Genomic DNA, 8,928 nt, shown 5'->3' with positions numbered 1-8,928 from the left:
ACAGATGTTCTGACTCGTTCTCTGGCCAAAATCATATGTTAATCAAAGTACAACAGACCTCGATATCGTCAGATGTGCCTTGATCGTTAATAATTGTGGTGGTGGTTCTCCTCCTCTTCAGCGGACAAGCTAGCTTCGCTCGCAAAAGCCTTTGATGTTCAATTTTTCGCTCACAAAAGCAACTTCGTTCGCAAAAGCCTTTGTCCACCTCTTCGCTCGCAAAAGCAAATGTCACTATTTCTTTTCAGAACCGATCTTTATGTTCTGCTTCTGGCTTATTGATTGTAGAAATCTGCGATCCCGCTGCGGCCCATAAATGTCAGATATGACGTCCTTTAGGCTCTTATTTGTGTAACAAATCAAATGTCAGTTAATCGATCCTGGTGACTTGTTCGTCCTTAACTCTAGAAAAATCTCGTCAGACTTCCGAGTGGTTTGGACTAAACGATTCTCCTTGTTCTGATGGATTAATGTTGTAGCACAGCAAGTTCCTTGGATTATACACGTATATATCAATATGTTTTAAAACAACAAAACAGAGAGAACAAAATACACTACCGGAGGGCAGGCAAAAACAACTTGGAAAACAAAGTTACGACTTTTAACTGCACTCTTAAAACAAACCTACTGGTTTAAAACAAAATAAAAACTAAAACTCTCCTGGTTGAGGACAAGTAGTCATTCCAGACACTTTGAACCCCACCCCCTCATTTGCATATCCTTACATAGCTTGAGAGAGAAAGGGAGAGAGGGAGAGAGAGAGAGAGAGAGAGAGAGAGAGAGAGAGAGAGAGAGAGAGAGAGAGAGAGAGATTGATTCACTGACTTAATGCATTAATCGGCTCACAATGGCTGGGAACGCTGATAACAGTATTTCACATAGTTACACAATAAAACTGTTGATGGTGTGCATTTAATCTTAAGAATTCTAGATAGTAGGTTAGTTCAGATAGAATCCCTTGGTTTAACAGTTGAAGATTGAGAACACCTGTGTCCCATCCATCAATTTTTGAAGTGTCCAGTTTTACTCCTAGACTTTTGGGAGACTAAAAGGTAATTATCAGAAATGGTGTCGTGTCAGCTATTTCCAAGTAGCGTGAGTGTGTGTGGGGGGGACGCACGCACGTGCGTGTGGCGTGCATGCCATGGTATCTGTGAAGCCCTTTCAAGGCCGGTGGTATCCGTTCTCATGAGACGCTTAGCTCAGCTGTCTCACGTCTTTTATGTTTGGACAACATGTTTTTTCAAAAGCTAGGCCTGTGTTTGACCTTCCAGGCTGTCTACTACACCACACAGGGCAGGAATTAAAACAGACAGGAACAGCAGCACAAAGCTGGCGTAACACCAAACTATAATCCGACACAGAGTCCAGCAAACACACTTAAAAGTCAATAATTGGCACTGGTCCCCGGAGAACCGAAGACGAAGGTGCCTCTCCTAACCTCCACTGGCACGGTTTGTGTCTCAGCATTACACGCAGCCGGCACGGTTTGCGTTCCCACTTCCCTAGTGGGAACTCGACGTACCGCCGGATTTAAGTTGAGCCCCCAGAGCGACAGCATCATAACTAGTGATCGACCGATATGGTTTTTGGCCGATATTTCCGATCACCGATTAGTGGACAAATCAAAAAGCCGATAGCCGATATTATGAGCCGATTATTTAAGTTAAAAAAAAAAAGTTTTTACAGTAACATAAATTCCAACACAAGAATTCCTTGAAATGCATTATTGATATTTATCGCTTATAAAAAAGGAAGTGCAAGAAGCACCAACATCGTTTCAGTAACACTTCCCCCCTCCATCAAATGCAGCTTTTTTTTTAATTGCATGTACTGTAGCAGCATATATATGTATCCATGTATGTATCTATCTATATATTTATCTATGAATGCACCAAGTGTGTGTGTGTGTGTGTGTGTGTGTGTGTGTGTGTGTGTGTGTGTGTGTGTGTGTGTATGTGTGTGTGTGTGTGTGTAATTGTCCAGAACCGCCCCCAAAAGGCCTCTGCCCGGGTGCTCTAGACCGGGCCCATGCCCAGCATCCATATATGGAGCTGGCCTGTTCTGACCTCACAGCACTCCATATTTGGGCATGCCTGACACAGAAGACAGAACTCCACAAGCTGGCTGCCTATACTCCCTATTTGGGCATGCCTTACAAAGAACTCCATATATGGGCATAAAAGGGAGAGACATAATTACTGGGTGGGGCATTAATTTCCAACTTGCATCGTTCCAAGTAGGTCAGTGCCCAATAGGCTGTAGAGGCACTACTAGTTTATCAAAATTGGTGATCTACAAGCCCACAGCAAATTGCAGCATGACATGTTGAGAGCTTGTAGATCTGCTGCCCAAACTCTCCAAAGCCATGTGACCTTGTTTGCCACTTTCAAGATCACTGGCCACTTTTTTAATGCATGTAGAATTTGTTTTTACCATTACTATAGCAATAAAAGGCAATATGTCTCAAAACACTGGCCAACAATAAAATTATTGGCAACTAATTATAGCCAACATGCAATAATCATATTAGGCTGGTCAGAATGGGGGAAAAAAATGTTGTCCTTCAGTTGGCTGACGCGCGCACACACACACACACACACACACACACACACACACACACACACGGACACAACAGGCAATCAATACAATTTACAGCTGTTGTTTGCAGCGTTAGCAGGCAGCAGCTAGCTTGGCTAACGCAGTTCTACCACTGCTCTCTGTGACTCTGTCCCTCTCACGTGTGGATTTTATTTTGGTTAATTGAAGATGAAAACAGCAAAGCTTTTTATGGTTACAAGGTTAGTAGCCTATAATCCTTTCTCCTCCCTGCAGTGGCCCTCTCTCTGACTCCGTGTGTGTGTGTGTGTGTGTGTGTGTGTGTGTGTGTGTGAGAGAGAGAGAGAGAGAGAGAGAGAGAGAGAGAGAGAGGACAGAGGAGACCTCAGTCTGTAGAGCGGAGCTAAGCCGTGTCTACTCCTCCGGGGGTGGAGCACTGGGAGAGTCAGACACGCAGCTATACATTTCATTACAACCGTACTCTACCAGATTTTCAATGAAAGTGGTTGTTTCACCATGTTTGCGCATTTATGAGAAATATAATAATCTGACGTTTTTTTTTCCGATTATTTGTTTTTAGCAACCGATACCGATATTAATTAAAATCATGAATATCGAAGCCGGCCGATTATCGGTCGATCACTAATCATAACGGTGAGAGGACCGGCGATTCTCGCTTCTAACGCCGCAAAGCGTTCGTCCAAAACCCGCTCCAAACCACCCTCCTGGTGGTCCTCGCAGCTGTCCCCCTCCGACCCGCTCCATGCTGGTTCCATATTATGGTCGGATTATACTGTCAGGCTGCCGACGACCCGGAGTATGTGTGTGGAACCAAGCAGGAGATCGAAACACAAGAATGACTGGTATAAAACACTTTACTTAACTTAAAGGAACAAAAGAACACAGGATACCCCACACAGGGCAGGAACTAAAACATACAGGAACAGCAGCGCAAAGCTGGCGTAACACCAAACTATAATCCGACACAGAGTCCAGCAAACACACCACTTAAATCACAGAGTCAATAATTGGCACAAGAGTCCACAGCTGTGTTCCCAGAAGGAAACTGACTCTCAGGTAGGGTGGAGGAGGGGAATACAACAGGGCAGGTAGGAGAGAACATAAGGGTGGCGGACCAGCCATGGGAAACAGGTAACAATGAATTCATATTTGTGTCAGGAGTGATTGATGATAATGTCACGCCCATTCCCTCTATACAGTATAAGACAGTTGTCCTGTATCAATATTCAATAGTCACTGAGTTCCAGGATGGAGGCTTGCAGAGCGTTGCTGCGTTTCCTCTTCTGTCTGCATGAGGCTGAGGCCATGCCATCTGTCGTCCAGTTGAGCTTCGACCATCACGAGGGCCAAGGGACGGAGTTGGAGCTGAGCTTCGACCATCACGAGTTGGAGCTGAGCTTCGACCATCACGAGGGCCAAGGGCCGGAGTGGGAGCTGAGCTTCGACCATCACAAGCACAACGGAACGGCAAACAAAAACACAGGTAAGTATCATTGAGATGCTGACGCTTGTACGCTTGTATGCTTGCTTGTGATTTAACCACTTCACTGCCTATGCTATCTTACAGCAAAAAGGCGAAACAAAAAGCTCTCGATCAAGATTATTTTGATTGTTTCTTTTGTTTTTTTACGTTCTGTTTAGTCTTACAGCTGCACCATGCAACTTTTCTATTATAACCTGGGGCCTGTTTCACGAAACTTGGATTAACTAATCCAGGATTTAGGCCAAAACCAGGCTTTTTAAATCCTGATCTTTACAGCCTGGTTTATTCCATTCCACTAAAGCCAAGCGAGGCTCAGTATTGGTGGATTTGGCGAGCCGGGATCAGCAAGCCTGGCTTAATAGACAGTCTGGCTTTTTGTCTCTAGACCCCTTATGTGGATCACAGATTTACTGATCCTTCTTCTTCATGGGGTATTAAGGCAGTTTGCATCCTTAATAGTTGCATTACAGCCCCCTTCTGTATATCTCATTATCTTTACTAATCTATTCAAGACTTACTGATACAAGGACTTAAGCTTCTAAAATAAATACTGCTGCTGTAATTAAAGAGAGAACATACTCTCAATAGTGGATAGACTGAATGATTAACTACCCCAAAAATATAGTTTACATTTTACCACTACTATTAACTTAAAACAGAATTCTTAATATTGTAAGCATAATGATATTGTCGCATTGTGATATTTGGCCATAAGTCCCTCCTCTGAGGGAGCTACCTTTGGGGAAGGGGGTTGTTGTCCAGACAGGGCCGGGTCATGGGTTCATGTAGCATGCCAAAGTTTGTGCTATTCCCATTGAGAATGCATTGGGCGTTTAAGTTAAATAACTCAGAAACTATAAAACATTTCAAAGTAAAAAGTTCCAGCATGTGTCTCCACAGTAAGCTGAATTTTACAAAGTGTGAATGGAGTTTCTAGGTGAAAGTGATTTTTTTAAGTGCCACTATCTGCCTATAAATGTCTCAAATTTGAAAGCACTATATTTCTAAAACTATGAAACATTTCAAAGATTCCTTTTCAGGCACACATGTCCACCGTAGGATGAACCTAAATAGGTTTGAATGGGGTTTCTAGGTGTAAGTATGTAGGACTAGTAGTGGGTGAAACGTTACAATGGTAATATGTTGTAAAACAATGAGTAATGGTAATATTTAGTGGTTTTCACTTTTACAAAAAAATAATAATAATAATAATATAATATAATATAATAATTCTTCTTAACCATGCACTTGTACGACAGCAAACCTATTCATGGGGAACATTCACCAAAAGCAGCTGATCTACAAGCTCACAAGCTGTCATGATGTTGTGCAGCCTATATATTTTGGTTATTTGATTTTATATAGTGCTTAAATTAGTCCTTTAATGCAGACCGATACAAATAAGGCAACATAAACCCATAATAATTGAATAAATCTGGAAAACATAATTGGTTTGTGATCAGTTTGACTGCTTAATGAACAGTAAAGACATCAGGATTAGGTTAAACCTGGCTGTTAGCCTGGTCCGGAGCAGGCTAAATCCAAAGCATTAGTTTCCATGGTAATTTATGTAGCATCACTTTCATGAAACCGAATCAAGCCTCAACATATCCAGGTTAACTGGTTAAGTTAATCTGGCAAGATCAACCAGCTTTCATGAAACCGGTTAAGCACTGATCCAGGATATATTAAGCCAGGATATGTGTTAAAGCCCGGCTTAATCTCTAATCCAAGTTTCGTGAAATAGGCCCCTGGTTTCCTGTGGCAAGTGATGATTCTTATTATTATCATTATTATTATTATTATTATTATTATCTTTTATCAATGAGCTAATAGAGCGTCGCAGTCCCACCCCAGATGAGTGGCCTGGAATAGAATTTTCAATTCATTTTTCCCATAGACGTTTCAGAAATATTTTATTTAAAGACCTGTAAATCTCTGTCAAAGCCAACACGGATAGCGACAACTCAAGACAATAAACCTTTTTTGGCCGGTACAACATTTCTTTATTGTTTTTCTTCTTTCTAATTATTTGTTCGACCCAAAATAAATGTTTATTGTCATGATTTTGTCACCATCCGAGTTGGTTTTGTCTGTGGCTGACAGTTCTTTATGTAAATACTTTCTGAAAAGTCTGGGAAATTGTCTTCCGGGCCGCTCGTCGCCATGAAATGGGGCAGGACTGCGATGCTATATAGAGCTCAGGGTCATTTAATCTTGACAGATCCTGTCTGGGTGAGACACAATCTGGATACCCACCGTGACCAGTTACATTAAAGTATATATGGCCCATACTATGTGCTAGAGGTCCACCCGGAACCGAATACCGAGAACCCAGCCGGTTCGGGCCCAAAATATTGACTTGTCCGTCGGGCAGGGTCGGATCCGTGGGTCTCGTTCGGATCGTCTGAAATGCAGTTACCCGAAATGACCCGTGAAGATATATTATTATATATTAAACCCTTCAGTTTCAAAAATAAACATGCGTGCGTTGTAATAATTACATTCTAAAGTCCATATTGTCTGTTGAACAGAGTGGTAAATGGTAAATGGTGCATTTATATAGCGCCTTTATCCAAGGCGCTTTACATAGATTGTGCATTACATTCACCCATTCACACACATTCATACACCGATTGCAGCGGAAGCCATGCAAGGTACCAACCAGCACATCGGGAGCAATTTGGGGTTCAGTGTCTTGCCCAAGGACACTTCGACATGTAGACAGGAGGAGCCGGGATTCGAACCGCCGACCCATGGATCATTGGACGACCTGCTCTACCTCTTGAGCCACAGTCGCCCACAGAGTGGAGTTAAAGACGATGGCTGTGTCTCGTCATGCACCTCAAGATGCCGTCTCTCTCTCTCTCTCTCTCTCTCTCTGAGAACTGAGCCAGCCCATTGTAAAGAGGTCGTTCCTTGTGGAGGTAGGACTCAGAGACTATATAAGACAGCTCTCTCTGTTCTGGGGGGAGAGGGGGGGCAGCGCAGCTCGCAATTCATTTTCAATGGGAGTCACTGGGTTTCACAGAGCAGCTCTGCTCCATGGCTGTGTTCTGCCCTCCTCCCCCCCACGGAGCAGAGCTATGTCCTCAACATGCCATCTCTCTCTCTCTCTCTCTCTCTCTCTCTCTCTCTCTCTCAATTCAATTCAATTCAATTCAATCCAATTCAATTCAAATCAATTTGCCTTATTGGCATTAATCTAATAACTACAGTATTGCCAAAGAATACAATGCAGCAAAAAATAAAATGAAATAAAAATATAACAGAAAACAATATCAAACATACAGATAGAACATTAACTTACACACAATGTACAGTATTAAAGGTATTAAAGTACAGTATTAAAGTCTGTGGTGTGTGTGTGTGTGTGTGTGTGTGTGTCAAGATAGTTCGTGTCAAATTTAGTGTTGTTTTCTATGTGTCTCTTTCTCTCTCTCTCTCTCTCACCCCAATCCCGGCAGCACGCGCACGCACACGCACACACACACACACACACACACACACACACACACACACACACACACACACACACACACACATTAGGTATGCACCTCATGATATATTTTCTGCCATTTTGAATTTTATCCAAAACACAATTTTTGCTGCTCCTTCTACAGATTTCGCCCAAATCTCACAGAAATCAGCACACATGATCTCTGGACCTATCCGATAAAAACACCATCGGCAGAATTTTGGTAGTGCGTATCGTTCGGCCGTAATCGTCGTCCGAAGTTAGTAGGAGGGGCCTATATCACAAAAAATTCCATAAATCATGAACGGAATGTCCAATCCATCCCAAAATGTAATCACATGTTCGGGGTGGTTTAAGCAATTCCATTTTCATGGGGCACCGCAAATGCGAAAACTTTAACCATTTCTCGCAAAAACATGATTTTTGGCGGCATAAATCCCCATAATAACTTAAGTTACACATTATCACAGGTGTGACTTGAAATTGTAATTGGCTAGTAACGTTAGTGGGACGGGCCTATGTAAGCGACTGTGGTAACCACACTTTGCAATTTTTTTAAATTGCGACCTTTCTAGACTAGTCATTGGTTAGACCAGTCATTAGTCCTACAACTACAACCTATCTCAAACCCTCACCCTAAATCTAACCTCCCACGGGGCAACACACCTAAACCTAATCTTAACCCATGTCTAACCAATGACTAGTCTAACCTAAGTATGCACCCCCCTTCTTACAGATTCTGAATTGAAGATGTTGCAGACCAGTTTTGACCAGTTGCAGGCCAGCCATAACAACCTGACAACAGAGAAAGACCAGTTGCAGACAAGTTTTGACCAGTTGCTGACTAGTTTTGACCAGTTGCAGTCCACATGTAACTCCACAACTGACCTGAAGAGGAGGCTGTGTGGTCAGTGAGATTTCACTGTTTTTATTTATTGTCATGTTGTTCAGCATAGATAAATTATTATTATTATTGCCCTTATTATTATTATTATTATTTGTTTGTGTTAGAATCATATGGAATGACATTTGATGGCGGTGCCGGTGTGTGTTATTACATCTCTACTGAGATCAAAAGCTGGGACCAGAGCAGACAAGACTGTATCGAGAGGCAATCAGACCTGATCATCATAAACAGCCAAGAAAAACAGGTAACCTGTGTGTGTGTGTGTGTGTGTGTGTGTGTGTGTGTGTGTGTGTGTGTGTGTGTGTGTGTGTGTGTGTGTGTGTGTTGTACAGTTTGTACTTCAGTAACCAGAAGCCTTTTATGTACAGGCCTTACTTGAGAGAGTGGCGTCATCCCGGTTGGTGTGGATTGGTCTGACTGACAAAGAGACAGAAGGCGTGTGGAAGTGGGTGGATGGAACAACACTGACCAACCCAACGT

At 42.6% G+C, this 8,928-nt stretch overlaps 1 long non-coding RNA gene across 1 annotated transcript; it reads left to right on the top strand.

Moving 5' to 3' along the window:
* The first annotated feature begins 8,231 nt into the window (after window positions 1–8,231).
* On the top strand, window positions 8,232–8,928 carry LOC310870322. Its single transcript, XR_014570222.1, has 3 exons — window positions 8,232–8,448; window positions 8,553–8,692; window positions 8,817–8,928. It is a non-coding gene; the product is annotated as an uncharacterized lncRNA (long non-coding RNA).

The sequence above is a fragment of the Protomyctophum parallelum genome (genome assembly GCF_964188405.1).
Source record: "Protomyctophum parallelum genome assembly, chromosome: 14".
NCBI lineage: Eukaryota > Metazoa > Chordata > Actinopteri > Myctophiformes > Myctophidae > Protomyctophum > Protomyctophum parallelum.
This window is presented reverse-complemented; position numbering and strand designations above follow the sequence as displayed.